At 37.0% G+C, this 15,338-nt stretch overlaps 1 protein-coding gene across 10 annotated transcripts in view; it reads left to right on the forward strand.

Moving 5' to 3' along the window:
• The window catches only part of LOC134212018 (dual oxidase maturation factor 1), a 317,312-nt gene that overhangs the window by 121,065 nt on the left and 180,909 nt on the right, over positions 1-15,338 (forward strand). For all 10 annotated transcript variants that reach the window (XM_062689506.1, XM_062689499.1, XM_062689509.1 and 7 more), the window contains exon 3: positions 13,422-13,444. The gene's annotated coding sequence lies outside the window, so the exon portion shown is untranslated. The remainder of the gene's footprint in view (positions 1-13,421; positions 13,445-15,338) is intronic.

Here is a 15,338-nt window from a genome sequence, read left to right on the forward strand (position 1 = left end):
ATCGTGCAAGGGGTACAGAAGTTATGCTGGAACATTGGATCATTGCATACCTTGCTTTTATTCATTAATCATTAATCATAATCATATAATTTTTAAACTTTTTAAAATTTGGAATAAAGGTTACTCGATTATTGATCACTATGCAAATCATTCAATTTGATCATTCATAATCATTAGTCATTAATCATATCGATCGTTAATCATTAATCATACACATAGTGTGTCAACATTTAATCACGATCGGTAATCGTTAATAATACTCCAATGGTTCTTTTCGTCATTATTCATAATCGTTAATCATTGTCAAAAATTAATAAATCATTATTCATAATCTTTAATCATAGAGTTGTATGAGTTAATCATTTAATCTGGTTGGAATTGGTTCTGGGGATTATGAGTTACACTGAATTGCTCATTTTCTAAAGACAATCCCTTTCCCCTTACCCTCCCTCTTTTCTTAATGACCATTTCACCCCCTTTGTTATCTTCTCCTTGGGATAGACAATGTGTGTACCAAATTTGGTTGAAATCGGTCGAAATCAGAAGTTAAACTAAATTGCCCGTTTTATGAACAATACCCCTCCCTCCAAACCCCTCCTCCCTTGTCCAAATTACCCTTCCATGCGATCGGCTTCTCATAGTGAATATGTGTACAAAATTTGATTGAAATCGGTCCTGGGGGTTGGGAGTTACACTGAGTTACTCGTTTTCCAAAGACAACACCTCCCCCTATACCCTCCCCTTTTTCCCAATGACCATCCCACTCCCTTTGTTATCTTTTCCTTATGATATTAAATGTGTGTACCAAATTTGGTTGAAATCGGTACAGGGGTTCATAATTTACTTTGAATTGTCCGTTTTCTGGAAAAAAACCCTCCCCCTAGACCCCTCCCCCTTTCCGAAATCCCCTCCCATATGATCGCCTACTCGTAGTGAATATGTGTACAAAATTTGGTAGAAACCGGCCTGGGAGTTGAAAGTTACACAGAATTGTTCGTTTTCCAAAAACAACCCAAAAACCACCCCTTCCCCTTTCCCAAATCATCATCCCACCCCTTTGTTGACTTACCCTGAGGATATAGAATGCGTGTACCAAATTTGGTTGAAATCGGCCGAGTGCTAATTAGCTAAGCTAAGTTCTAGACCAACATTTGAAAAGGGCGTAACAGCCAAAATTTATTCCTCCTGATTCTTCGTCCTCAATTAGAGCTATATATGTAGACGAGGAATCAGAAGGAGTAAATTTTGGCTGTTACGCCATTTTCAAATGTTGGTCTAGAGTTAATAACTGTAGAAGTGCTGAATGAACTACGAAAAGCTGCGAGGCCCAGTGGGGGATGTAATGCCAATAAGAAGAAGAAGAAGAACTCACAGCAAGAACTCTAAACAAATATAATAACAAGTTCGTACTTATAATTCAATACAAAATATTCAAAACGACTTATGTGCTTTTGTAAACAAAGATTCAAATGTCGATTTTACGAATCTGATAGCACTCCCACGCACGCTATTGTAACATGTGCATCCCACACGTTATTCAAATTCTCATCTATCATACACTTCGAGCAGACCACACCAGTGGAATCATGCTGAGAAGGTTAATTTCAAAGCCACATTGAACCTTCAGTTCAATGGCTTACATTCTAGGCGACAAACAGAAGTGTCGCATTACAAATTTATTGAAGCATGCTGTTACCAACTGTACAGCTATGCAGTTTTGAGGGACTCTGTCTCTCCCGCTTTCGCATGGACAACGATCGCTGATTGGTGATCGTTGTACATAGCATTTTATGTATCGGTGCTTCAAGTGTCTCCAGTTAGGTTACTTGTAAAATATATTTGGAACAAATAAACATTCTTTACAGAACCGTCAAAGGGAGTGTTTAATATTTTCTTTGAGAAAGGAAAGAAAAATATTACATGGCTGACCAGTGACTTTGTGAACGAACTTGTGATCAAATAGTGATGGAAAAAATAACCAAGTTCGGTCTAACTATCTTGGTGCTTTTCGGTGTCGTGTGCGGAGTAAAGTGGATAATTGAAATTGTCTGTGCATTCATCGATGAAACAAAGGAATTAAATCAAATGGCGTTTTATGCAATTCGCTAGAAAGTGATTGTGTCTTAGAAAAACTGTGAGGAACAAATTTTAATCGAAGAATAAAAATGGGAAATGAAAAATCGAGCCCAGTGTAAATGAGCAAGGTGATGGTGATCTAACCATAATAAATAATCAAGAGACTCACACGGAGCTTCACCAGGCTCACGAATTTAAACTGTGGTTAATTGTGATCATGGTAGCAATTATGCTAACCATACAAATTTACAAAATAATTGCAAAACACGAACAGAAAAAGGTGATGCAGAAAGCGAAATCCGTCGCTGCGCTCGATATAGTGTAATACAAGAACATTCAATTCAGCAATCGTAAGTGAATAATACAATCAGTTTTAAACTACATTTGAACAATTAGTGAGTTTAATTTCCTTTGAACATTGTACTAAAACATTGGAGATATGCTGTGTTAACTCAAGAAGATCTCTGATACTTAATTATATGTGAAAAAGTGGCACCATTCGTTAGTGCAAAGGGCAAACCGGCAACATGGAGCTGCCCCAACATAGGGTAAAACGGCAACATGGAGCTACCCCAACGAGGATGACGACGAACAACCTGGATGGAGACAACAAAATTCGAAAGGATAAGTGCTAAACTAATTTTTTTTAACAAAAATTCTTCAAAACAATTTTAAATAATACAAATGTTTAGTCAGATAGAGGAGGATGTAGGTTCATTAGTTAAAATTGCGAATAATTTAAAAAAGTCAATTAACACTAATTATAGGAAGGAAACATTGGTGGCAAAATTAGATTATGCAAATCATTTATTTTCTGATATTGAAGAACAACTCATTTCACATGAAGATAAAATCCCGGTAGGAACTTTGAATTTCTTGATCAAGGCTAGTAGAGAAGCCAATTTCAATATTACGTCGATAATTCAAAGCAAACTAAACAACAATTCTAAAGCAATTCTAAAGTCTAATCAACGAGCAAAAATGGCACTTGTGGTTGACGTCAAATTAGGTACAACCTTGGTTCCCATATACGATAGAAATCCAGAAAATTTGGAATCTTTTATTGATGCGGTTCGACTTTTTCAACAGACTGTCAATACAACATTTGAAGCAGGTACACAAGCGCAAAAGGATGCTGCTGAGCAAACAGTTGTTCAATTTGTGCGAACACGCCTTACAAGTAAAGCAAGACAAGCTATATCGGCAAACCAAAATCTAACACAGATGCTAGATGCAATCAATTTGCATTGCGCATCAAAAATTTCGGCAGATAGTTTAATTGCGAAATTAAAAACTATCAAAAGAACTGATGATTTGAACGATTATTGCGATAAAGTTGACAAATTATGCTCTCAGTTGAAATCAACTTATGTTAAGGATAACATACCCCAAGTTATAGCAAATAAAATGGCAACAAAATGTGGAATTGAAGCTCTCATTCGAGGTGTAAAAAACCCTGAGTCCAGAATTATACTGTGCCTGTTGAAATTACAACAGAACGAGAAATTAACGAAATATTGAAAAAACACCACGACTCTCCCGTAGGAGGTCATCCAGGTGTAAATAGATTGTATAAAAAATTAAAGTCGCTCTTTTCCTGGCCAAACATGAAACAAATAGTTTCTGATTACGTTTCATCTTGCGAGCTTTGCAAAATAAACAAACACGCAATACCAGTAAAGACACCAGTTATTGTGACAACTACTCCAAACAAAACATTCGACGTAGTGTCCATTGACACTATCGGACCTTTCCCACTGACTGAAAAAGGAAACCGCTATGCTGTAACACTGCAATACGATCTTTCCAAGTATGTCATTGCAATTCCCGTTCCAGACAAATCAGCTGTTTCAATCGCTAAAGCAGTTGTTGAGAAATGCATTCTTGTATATGGTCCGATGAAATGTATTAAAACAGATCAAGGAACTGAATAAAAGGGAGTATTCGATGAAGTTTGTAATTTATTACAATTAAACCATACATGTTCGACAGCTTATCACCCCCAAACAATTGGAGCTTTAGAGCGCAACCACAAATGTTTGAATGAATATTTGAGGATGTTCGCAAATGAACGCACAATTGATTGGGAAGAATAACTATCTTTTTATTGTTTTGCATATAATACAACACCCAATACGGACCACAATTTTGCCCTTTTGAACTAATTTTCGGAAAAAAACTGAATGCTTTTGAATTTTGTAAAACCAGAAAATAGATCCACAATATAATCTTGATTCTTACCTACATGAACTTAAATTTAGATTACAAATCACTCATGCCAATGTTATCCAAACAATTATGAACAGGAAAGTTAAAAGAACAAACAGCCTCAATCAGAAAGTAAAGCCCACAGATTTACAAATAGGTGACACAGTATACTTACAAATTGAAAATAGACACAAGCTACAACCAGTTTATAGTGGCCCTTATCAGATAGAAAAATTAAACGATTCTAATGCGATAATTATTCAAAATGGAAAAAGAGTAGAAGTTCATAAAACTAGATTAATCCAACGATAAAACATGTATTCAACAACCTTCTTTTCCTTTAGGGTGAAGGGGGAACGCAATATGCATTTCAGATAAAAAAACAACAAATTGTAAGAAAAATAGAAATTAAAATTCAGAAAATTCATTTTGGAAAAATCAACATTGTGAGAGGCATTTGAAGTGCAACCAAGTTAATTACAATTTACATTTTGGCCTGTAGGGGAATGGTGTAATGGAGTGTTTAATATTTTCTTTGAGAAAGGAAAGAAAAATATTACACTATGTTTAAAGGCAACTATTATGCAAAGTGAATGCACCTCGGATGTTAAGCCGTTAGATCATAGTTTTTGACCTCTAGTTTAAGGATCTGTGTCGATTGAAATATTTCATCGGTGAAAATTTGACTTTTTTACCATTTAAGGTGATATTTTTAACCTAAAAATATATTCTGATTTTTTTAATTTTTTCGATGCAAGTTATATAAAATCCAAGCACCACATTTTTTTCCTGATGCTTCAAGGAAAATTTTCATATAAAAACATTTTTCGTATGATGAAAGTAGCAGAAGTTATACTAGAAATACTGTTGAAACCGAATATATATTTCATTTTTCGATAGCAAATTCTTGTGTGACTGCATATCTTAAACGTGTCTATTAAAAAACCAGCAACCCTGCACCGTATAATATGCTTGCAGTTATTTGCTGTCATCTCCAAATCTCTGTTTTTAAAATCTAGAATCCAGAAATACCGACTGCGCTCGTTCATTTCAAGGCCAGAAAACGCTAAGGAGTATGAAAGTAAGGAGTGGGAGAATATATGCTGGCTCCTGAACAAACAAACAGTAAATGTCAAAATAAAGCGGCTGATCAAGTGACACGGTGTTTATTTGAGCCACGGTTTATTTGTGAGCCGCGGTTCAAATATAGAGAGCCGTGGTTTGAACGCTTTTTCTTACGAACCGGTTCAAATGAACGGCTCGAGAGCGTTCGCCCATCTCTACCTTAAGGTGGTGGTACAATGCTAGAATCATTTGCTTATTTATGCTGAACAATCGGCTTAAATTTCAGCAATGTACGAAAATGATTTCACAAGTTTGAACTTTTTGAAATAGAAATAAAAAACATGTGGTGAATTTGACATTCATTGTATAATCACCTTAAGGTGATACGTAGCTAAAGGCTTCTGTTAGCTGTTGATTGTGTTGGTTTGCGTGGTACGCTATGTTTAAAGGCAACTATTATGCAAAGTGAATGCACCTCGGATGTTAAGCCGTTAGATCATAGTTTTTGACCTCTAGTTTAAGAATCTGTGTCGATTGAAATATTTCATCGGTGAAAATTTGACTTTTTTTTACTATTTAAGGTAATATTTTTAACATAAAAACCTTTTGTTTTTTTTTTAATTTTTTGAAGCAAGTAATATAAAATCCAAGCAACATATTTTTTACCTGATGCTTTGATAAAAATTTTCATATAAAAACATTTTTCATATGATGAAAATAGTAGAAGTTACACTAAAATTACTGCCAGTCTTAAATGTTTTTAAGGTTTATTATGAATAGATCTGGAGCCTTCTCTAGCCGTGCGGCAAGATGCACTGCTACAAAGCAAGACCATGCTGAAATGTGGCTGGTTTCGATTCCCGGTCTGGTCTAGGAAATCCTCTCGACTTCCCTGGGCATAAAGTATCATCGTAGCCTCATGATATACGAATGCGAAAATGGAAACTTGGCCTAGAAACCTCGCAGTTAAAAACTGTGGAAGTACTAAATGAACACTAAACTGCGAGGCGGAATATGTCACAGTGATTGATGTAATGCCAATAAGAAGAAGTATTATTAAATATAAGAACATAATATCACTTTTTAGCATTTCAAATCAACAGAAAATTACAAGATGGCTTCCGTCGTTTGCTCCGAATACTTTGAAAGGCCTGTGATGCTTCAAAAATTCAAGAACATGGAATTTCAAAATAAGAAATTTTTGGGTGATTGATAGCCCGGCGGCTATCCAACTGTCACAAAGATCTTGTATGGCGTCTGATTAGAAGTTCAACAATGTTACACTATAAAATGGATCAACAACCTGTGGTAGACTCCAATACTTTATAGTAACCATTGTATTATTTTCCTTTCAAAACATCCCGTTTAGCTAAAAGACTTCGGCAATGACGACCAGTGAAACCAAGTTGAGCGTGACGGGTTGCGTTGACTTCTGATATCCAGACTTCTGATTTGTCTTGATGTTTTTTTTGCTACAGGGTCGAAAATTCGGTTGACCTATCCCACCAGCAATTGTAGCACTGGAGGTGGCGTGTCCAGAAGATGATTATGAACACAATTGAAATATAATCGAGCATCTTTCTTGACCTGTCCAGCGTTAAATTCTGTTTCCATGGTAATAAGTGGACGGTGCAGGGTTGCTGGTTTTTTAATAGACACGTTTAAGATATGCAGTCACACAAGAATTTGCTATCGAAAAATGAAATATATCTAGACCAACATTTGAAAAGGGCGTAACAGCCAAAATTTATTCCTTCTGATTCTTTGTCCACATATATAGCTTTATATGTAGACAAAGAATCAGAAGGAATAAATTTTGGCTGTTACGCCCTTTTCAAATGTTGGTCTAGATATATTCGGTTTCAACAGTATTTCTAGTATAACATCATATGAAAAATGTTTTTATATGAAAATTTTCCTTGAAGCATCAGGAAAAAAATGTGGTGCTTGGATTTTATATAACTTGCATCAAAAAAATTAAAAAAAAAATCAGAATATATTTTTAGGTTAAAAATATCACCTTAAATGGCAAAAAAGTAAAATTTTCACCGATGAAATATTTCAATCGACACAGATCCTTAATTTAGAGGCCAATCGATAATCGATAATTGACCTTCCCCGTAAAAAACTGAATTTTGTTCTATTAACGCAGTCAATTCTTGGCTCTTTTTGGCTCAACTTTCCCAACAAACCCATAAAAATCGAAAACAAAATCTGAAAAAACTGCTGCGGGTACTCCAATGTCATGCGTGAGGATTTTTTTTTTTCAAAAACGGGACACATTTGTAGTTAGCGACGCAGCCGACCAACATCGGAAAACATTGAGGAAAATATATATGTATGCCAAAATTCACATTGAAAAGATTGTAAAGATTTAAAATGAAATCGAAGAATTAACGGCTATTTCATTGTTGTTTTAATACACCTAGGTGCACCTACTTGATATTTTGGATTTCTTTAAATTGGTTTCTTGTTAATGATATTGATTATAGTTGAATACGCAAGATATAAAACTAGGCTAGGCCGAACCCTTTTCAATTTGAACTTCGTTAATCTGTAATTCGATAAAATTAAAATGGAGCACGGAGCACGAAATTAATCAAAACAGCAAAAAGTCCACTAGGGATGAGTTATATATCAAGAAGTTACTAGAAGCAAGGATGTTAACGATCATTCAGTAATTTGCGTTCGATCATTTAGTAGTTTGTCAATAACACATTCCAGAAGCTGAATTTCATAATATGTTGTATGGTGGACTTCTAGAGCGAAGGTTTTTCTACAACTTTGCCTAATGGTTCGTTAGTAGAATTCAACTAATAACGGAGTTAGATAGCTAGTTGAAGTAACTTAAACTAAATGATGGAATTTTGTTATCATTTAGTCTAATTTTCTGAAACTATAGCTATAACTCCGTTACTAGTGGAATTCAAACAACGAACCATTAGGCAGACTTGTAGAAAAACCTTCGCACTAGAAGTCCACCATACAAGATAATTTGAAATTCAGCTTCTGGAATGTGTTATTGACAAACTACTAAATGATCGAACGCAAATTACTTAATGATCGTTAACATCCTTGACTAGAAGTTCAAATAAAAATGAACTACAATACATAATTTGAATGATGTATTGCTCAAACCACTAGGACTTCATAGTTCTTTTGAATGAACTAACGAGCCGTTCAAATGAGTCGGCTAATTTAAGTGAACGCTTGGTTCAGAGCCGCTTATCAGAATGAACCGTTTTGCCCATCACTACCTTAAGGCATTAAGGTACACTGGGGGAAGTGGAAAAAGAAAAATCGATAGTTCATGTTCAACTTATTGTAAGAGCAGTTTAAATGATCCAAATGCATTCAATCATTAGGGGGTCTCAAAAAACAGTCCATTTTGCATCAACTGTGCGGTAATTCATACCATTTTAGTCGCTTGAAATTTATAAAAATTAATTTGAAACTTAGGAGTTATTTTTCCACTTAACCCAGTGAAATGGGGTAAGTGGAAAACTCAAGTTATCTTGACCTTCAATTGTGATCAGTAGTGATATATGATTAAAATCAAGACGGTAATTGCTTTGAGTATCTTTTGTTGAATAATTTCGTTGGATTAAAGGAATAGGTCCCCAAGAAATTCTTGTAATAGCTAGGGGAGAAGTGGTTGTGCCTTCTCAAACACTAAGTGTACGTTGTATTATAATGGTCACCTGTGGTGCAAAATTACAAGAAAAAAGAACAATCTATGCAAGTAAGAATTAATTTTATGAATGTAAAAATTAACTTCTCGCGAAACCTAAAATGACAGTTCCAGCGTAAACTGTGTTAGTGTATGTATAACACAGATTTTAACATAGTATTAGTGTGAACGTTAAGGTATATTTTTGAACAATGTTATGGTGTGGTAAAAACTGTAAAGTCTGTACAATTGAAGTTTTTCGATTCGATTTTTACACTTACCCCCTTTTTCCACTTCCCCCAGTGTACCTTATTCCAACTATAATTGCCTACCTTACGGCGCACATAGGAGTAAATAAGCTATATTCCAGGCCATAATTATTTAGTGCTTTCATTGATGTTATTTACACTTGTATGAAGTTTAACTAATGTTAAAAATTGATACTGATCATTTTTGGCGACAATTAAAAAAATACCAAACATCAACAGTTTTAAGTATAACTGGTTGGATAGCATATTTCTCGCGTGATTTTTGAAAATGTCGCAAGTCCAAAAGAGAGGCTCTCTTTGTTTACTTTCTCTTTCGATTATTACAAAGCCATACTAACGCATTGGATTTTCCTGCACCGATCTGAAGAAAATAACTTTGTCTAGTGTGCTGAAGTGAAAATATTGCAACAAATTTTAAAATAGCCTAGATATTAGCAAAAGAGAGCGTAATGAAAGAGAGTCTCTCATTTGGTCTTACGACGTTTTCAAAAATCACGCTAGATTTTATCATTACTTTATCATCATCCGTCATAATACATAATGGAATTATGGATTTCTTGGCGATTCCTATGTGCTACAAACAACTAACACTGAAAATCTAACTTTTTATTCAATCTAGTATAGCTCTGGAGTTCGGACGAGTTCCGACCAGCGATCTTTCATTCTTTTCTGGTTTTATAATTTGAATCTGTTTAATTTACAACTAGAACTTAATTTTAAAATCTTTTCTGGTTTTATAATTTGAATCTATTTTATTCACAACTAAAACTTAATTTTAAAATCTAAGAAAAATTATTAGCGTGCCTGAACGAGTGTTTGTAGTATGCTTAGAAGAGCGTGCTCAAATAAACTTACATATTATTTCATGTTATGATCTAACATACCTTAAAATTGAAAGTTCATGTTGTCATATTCAAAGAAGAACAATTTTATGGGCATGGAATGAAGAAAAATGCAATATTTTTTTTTATTTTTTCAAATACAACAGACTTCCATCGACTATCTTTCGATGTAGATATACTTGTTTCGCCCTGGAAACCCCGTATGGAAATGAAACTATATTGTTTGGGTTTACTCAATTTCACAAATTTGTTTTATGACTAGGTATTGACTATAATTACTCTTTAGTGCGGCGTTTACAAACGCTTACTTTATAGACGTGACAAAGTAAAATTTACCATTTTCTTCATAACTTTTGAAATAAATGGCCGGTAGTTATAAAATTCAATGCAACTTATTACGAGAATATCGGGTAAGGATTACTACACACATACACATACGCACACAAACATACAAATTTGCTTAGTTCGACGATCTGAATCGGATTCCCCGTCGAATGGAACTTTTTGCGAGTAATTCGGCCAATGCTATGTATATATGTCTACAAAATTTTGTACACATACACACATACACTTCGACATCGAATAATATACGTCGATCTAAATGATAATTACTTAATCTAAATTGATTTCACGTTCACTTACAAATTCTGGATTTTCTATAATTTCTGGAATTTTACAAGAATTTGAATAATAATCTCATCACCGCCAGAAGCTAACAACGCTTATCTACACATTGGAATTCAATTCACCTCATCGAAATAGTAAGGTAGACCGATACGTCAGTCTAAAAATTCCAGTCATTCCTGTTCAAAGTGTTTCGCTTAGAACGGTACCTAGGCACTATCTTTGAAGTCCAGTGATGCCAATACCCGGTATACTGATGAAATTCCGAGATTGCGGCCCTTCAATCAACCTACCTCAAGGCTAGAAGAAGGATGCAACGTGCCCGCACCGAGGATGAAAGAGCGGACCGCTGTGAATTATTTCGAGATGCGAAACTGGCCTTTAACAAGCCCTTTAAAAGCAGTAAGAGAGCATGTTTCGACAACATATGCGAAGGAGCCAACGCAAATCCTTGGGGTGACGCCTTCAGGATAGTGATGACCAAGACCAAAGGGAGCTTCTCACTCCGAACGGTCCCCGGATATATTGGCGAGAATTATCGATACTCTTCCCGTCCCGAGACACAAGTCCCTGGCCTCCTGCGCCACAAGGCAATATGGATGCGGCCGAAATGGTGGCTCCGGTGAGGAACGAAAAGTTACTCGTGGTGGCCAAATCCCTGATAACGAACAAAGCTCCAAGCTATTGAATGCGTTCTTCACATCAAGTGCTCTGATAGAGTTTCGAAAAGCGCTTTCAAATCAGTAATCATAGCGAACCCGAACATGTTCAGGTGTGCAAAGCTATGCAAAGATGCCGTTATGAGTGTAGATTCCCCGAAAGATGGAAAAGGCAAGTTTCTAGAGAGGACCATCCTCAACAGGCTGACCCCGTACTCAGAGGGTACGAATGGCCTGTTAAGCAATCAGTTCGGTTTTTGCAAGGGTCGTCCTTAGCTGTGCGGTGAGATGCACGGCTACAAAGCAAGACCATGCTGAAGGTAGTTGGGTTCGATTCCCGGTTCGGTCTAGGAAATTTTCAGGTTGGAAATTTTTTTAACTTCCCTGGCCATTGAAATATCATCGTGTTAGCCTCATGATATACATATGCAAAATACTCAGAGGTGAACCAGTCAAGAGCTGAAAGCCTCTTTAATAAAGAAGAAAAAAAAACATATGCAAAATGGTTACTTAGAAACTTATGCTTAGAAACCATACAGTTTATAACACTGCAAGTGCTTGATGAACACTAAGCTGCGAATCGGCGATGTCCCGGTGGGGGATGTAATGCCAATAAGAATAAGAATAAAAAGTAGAAGAAGTTCACGTTGGACACTATTAACTCGTGGTAAAGACCGCTGAGATAGCGATCCAACAGAAAAGGTGAGGTATTCGATGCTGTGCGTTAGTGACACTTGATATGAAGAACGCTTTCAATAGCTCAAGCTGGGATGCCGTCGCGCTCTCGTTACACTGGCTTTGCCTGCCGGTGGATCTGTACCGGATTTTGGAAAGATTTCAAGAACCGTGTAGTATTATACGAGACCGATGCCGGTCAGAGAAGCGCTCATATTACCGTAGGAGTTCCGCAAGGTTTAATACTGGGCCCGGTACTATGGAACCTTATGTACGACGGAGTTCCGAAGCTAAAGTTCCCACCTGGTGTTTGGATCGTCGGCTTCGCCGATGACGTAATCTTGAAGGTCTACGGGGCATTAATTACCGAGGTAGAACTGACCGCAGCACACGCGATCAGCACGGTGACGGATTGGATGAGCGCTAGAGGCATGAAGCTCGCTCAACATAAGACGGAGGTGGTTATTGTCAACAATCTTCAGCAGCCATATATATGCCTACCGCACGATATCACACGGTACAGCCTGCGTCTTAGTGAGCATGAGTTCGCGAACAGCGCAAGTGGGATAACTCTTCTAAAGGTTAGTGGAGCTATCGAGCTGGCTCCCCACCCAGCTTTCTTTCCCCATGGGGAAGTACATTTCTATCTGACACAATTCCTGTCAGGCCATGGGATGTTCCAGCAGTACCTTCACAGGCTTGGGCACGCGGAGAGCCCCGTCTGCCCTGACTGCCCAGGTGTTGATGAAACTGCTATGCTAGACGTTTGCGATCGGGACACAACCCCGGATACCCTTATCCAGAGGATGTGCCAAGCGGTGGAGATTGAAACACAGTTTCGACTGCAACCACTCGGATTGGCTGCAGCTTGCAGAGAATCGGGTGCGTCGAGCAGCAGTCGACAAGCATGACTAACTTGTGATTGATTAGTTAGAGCGGAAACAGGCTGAGCGCGGGAAAGTTCATGAGAGGTTGGCACATCTCGAGGTAAGAGTGTCGCAGCGGGTGGCAACCGCAGTCGCCATCGCGAGGCATGGCAGGTCAAAATTGCACTTTAGGGAGATAGATTCAGTTATTTTCATCAATTAACATTTATTTGCGTTCTTTTAAATTGCCATAAAGGATAAAATGTTTGCAATTTGTTTCAACGCAATGTATTTTTTGGCTTTATTATTGTGATTTTTTATAAAGTTATAAGTTCATCACATTTCAAAGCAATGTAACAAAGTTCATGATTCGCATTATAATTTCCCATTTATCCTGGAATTTCTCCTCTCATTCCAACCACTAATGGTAAATTGAAACTGATTGTTGTTTTTTGTTCTATTTACAGGTTTCTTAGCATTGGATTATAAGGTACGTACATATGAAAGAGTAAAACTGGAGCTGGAGGGATTTCATTTTGTTAACAGCTTAATATGCGGTAAGTAAATGTCCCATATTGATGGTGGTGGTTTCAAATCAATATGCAATATGAGACACTATGTCTGAAACTCGATTATGCATATGTACAACATGTGATAGATTTAGTTCGGAAAAGGTATTGGAGGGTAACCGCCCCTTTGGTGGACTTTGATGCCACGACCCCAGTACGCTAGACAGGTGCTTTCCCTACTAAGCTACGAAGGACCTCCGTATGCCTTTGTGCCATAATCTTTATCATTATTTACCTGACGGAAGAAGAAAAGGAATGAATTTTACTTTGTGGAGACGTCCATTGTTTGGGTTGAAAATTTGTTGTTTGTCCTATAGACACTGTAGATTCCATAGATGAGGCAAAGGCGAATGTAGCCGAACGAACTGTCAGTTAGTGTAGCCAAACGATGAGCATGACGTCACGATTGTAACTCAAGCAGCAGAGCGTGTGACGTCAAATTCTCGTGATACACTGTGCAAAAACGGAAAACACATTAAAGCAAAATAACTCAACTGCGGTTCCGCTCGTCTTTGGAACCTATAGTGTCTTTAATATGACCCTGGTTACTATTCGCATCTTTTGTAGGCTTCTTAAGTAAACAAGCTAAGACGGTAGGCAGCTATAGAAGAGAATTGATAAAAATTTCTTTCAACAGAAACTCCTGTGTGGCTCCAAAATAGCCGGAGCGGAGTTATGACTGCGACTCTCCAATCGTGTGCACGCCGCGGAGGTCTGACTGGAAGAGGGGCAAAGTCATGGCTTGCTGCTCGCCGATTGACACGCTGATGTGTGAATCTATTAACACACGCTAAAGGCATTTTACTCAAACCCCACATTTCCCTTCTTCTCTCATTAAAAACGCAAAAAAAATAATCTTCTAGCATAGGATGCAATGCTTTTTTTTCTCCTAGGTTATAAGTGAGACGAAGGTGAACATCGGTTGCAATTGAGCAACCGGTTAACTCCATTGAAAACTGCACACCACAATAAACTTAACTCAACATCATAGTTTTAATACCAGAACTATGATTCAGAGTGTGGGTTCCCAAACTGTGGGTCGCGAAAGATAAAACGTGATTCATACTTTCGTTGAATGATAAGAGAACAACAAATTTACGAAGCCAATGGCCTTCTTTTGTTTGTCATATATAATGACAATTTCTTCCAAAAAACATTCCACATCTTACGCAAATGCAATCCAAAACTAAGCGGTGTTGAACTTCGTTACTAATAAGATTTAAGAACAACCTAATAAAGATAAGAGAATCCATGTTAATCCAAATTCAATCCAAATCAAATCCAATGCAAGTTCAGTCCAAATCTAATTCAATCTCCAAATCTAATTCTAATCCAATCTAAAACCAATCCAAATTCAATCCATAGGCAATTCAAATCCAATCTAAATCCAATCCAAATTCAAATCCAAATCCAAACCAAATCCAATCCAAAGCCAATCCAAATCCAATCCGAACCCGTACATTTAATCCAACTTTTAGTTTCGCGTATAGTACACCATCAAACATTTGCCGTCAACTAGTACTGCTAGCCAATAACTCCAAACTAATCTTGCGCATAATAAATTCGAACTTTCGAATAGCTTTGTAAAATCCGGCTACCTTATTAATTTTTAAAATTCCAAGATATCTGCTGCTACAGGTAATCCCGCTATAGCTACTAAGCCGGTTCATTCCAAGATATATTTCTAGATAATATATTTGGCTTTCCGAACGGTTTCGAACAGTACAGCATTGAATATTTCTCCATTTCTCTCAGATTTCGATATATCATTGCTCAACCGGCAGTCTCATGTACGTCGCCAAGTGGTTTCATGAA

Source organism: Armigeres subalbatus, chromosome 2 (assembly GCF_024139115.2).
Source record: "Armigeres subalbatus isolate Guangzhou_Male chromosome 2, GZ_Asu_2, whole genome shotgun sequence".
In the NCBI taxonomy this organism is placed as follows: domain Eukaryota; kingdom Metazoa; phylum Arthropoda; class Insecta; order Diptera; family Culicidae; genus Armigeres; species Armigeres subalbatus.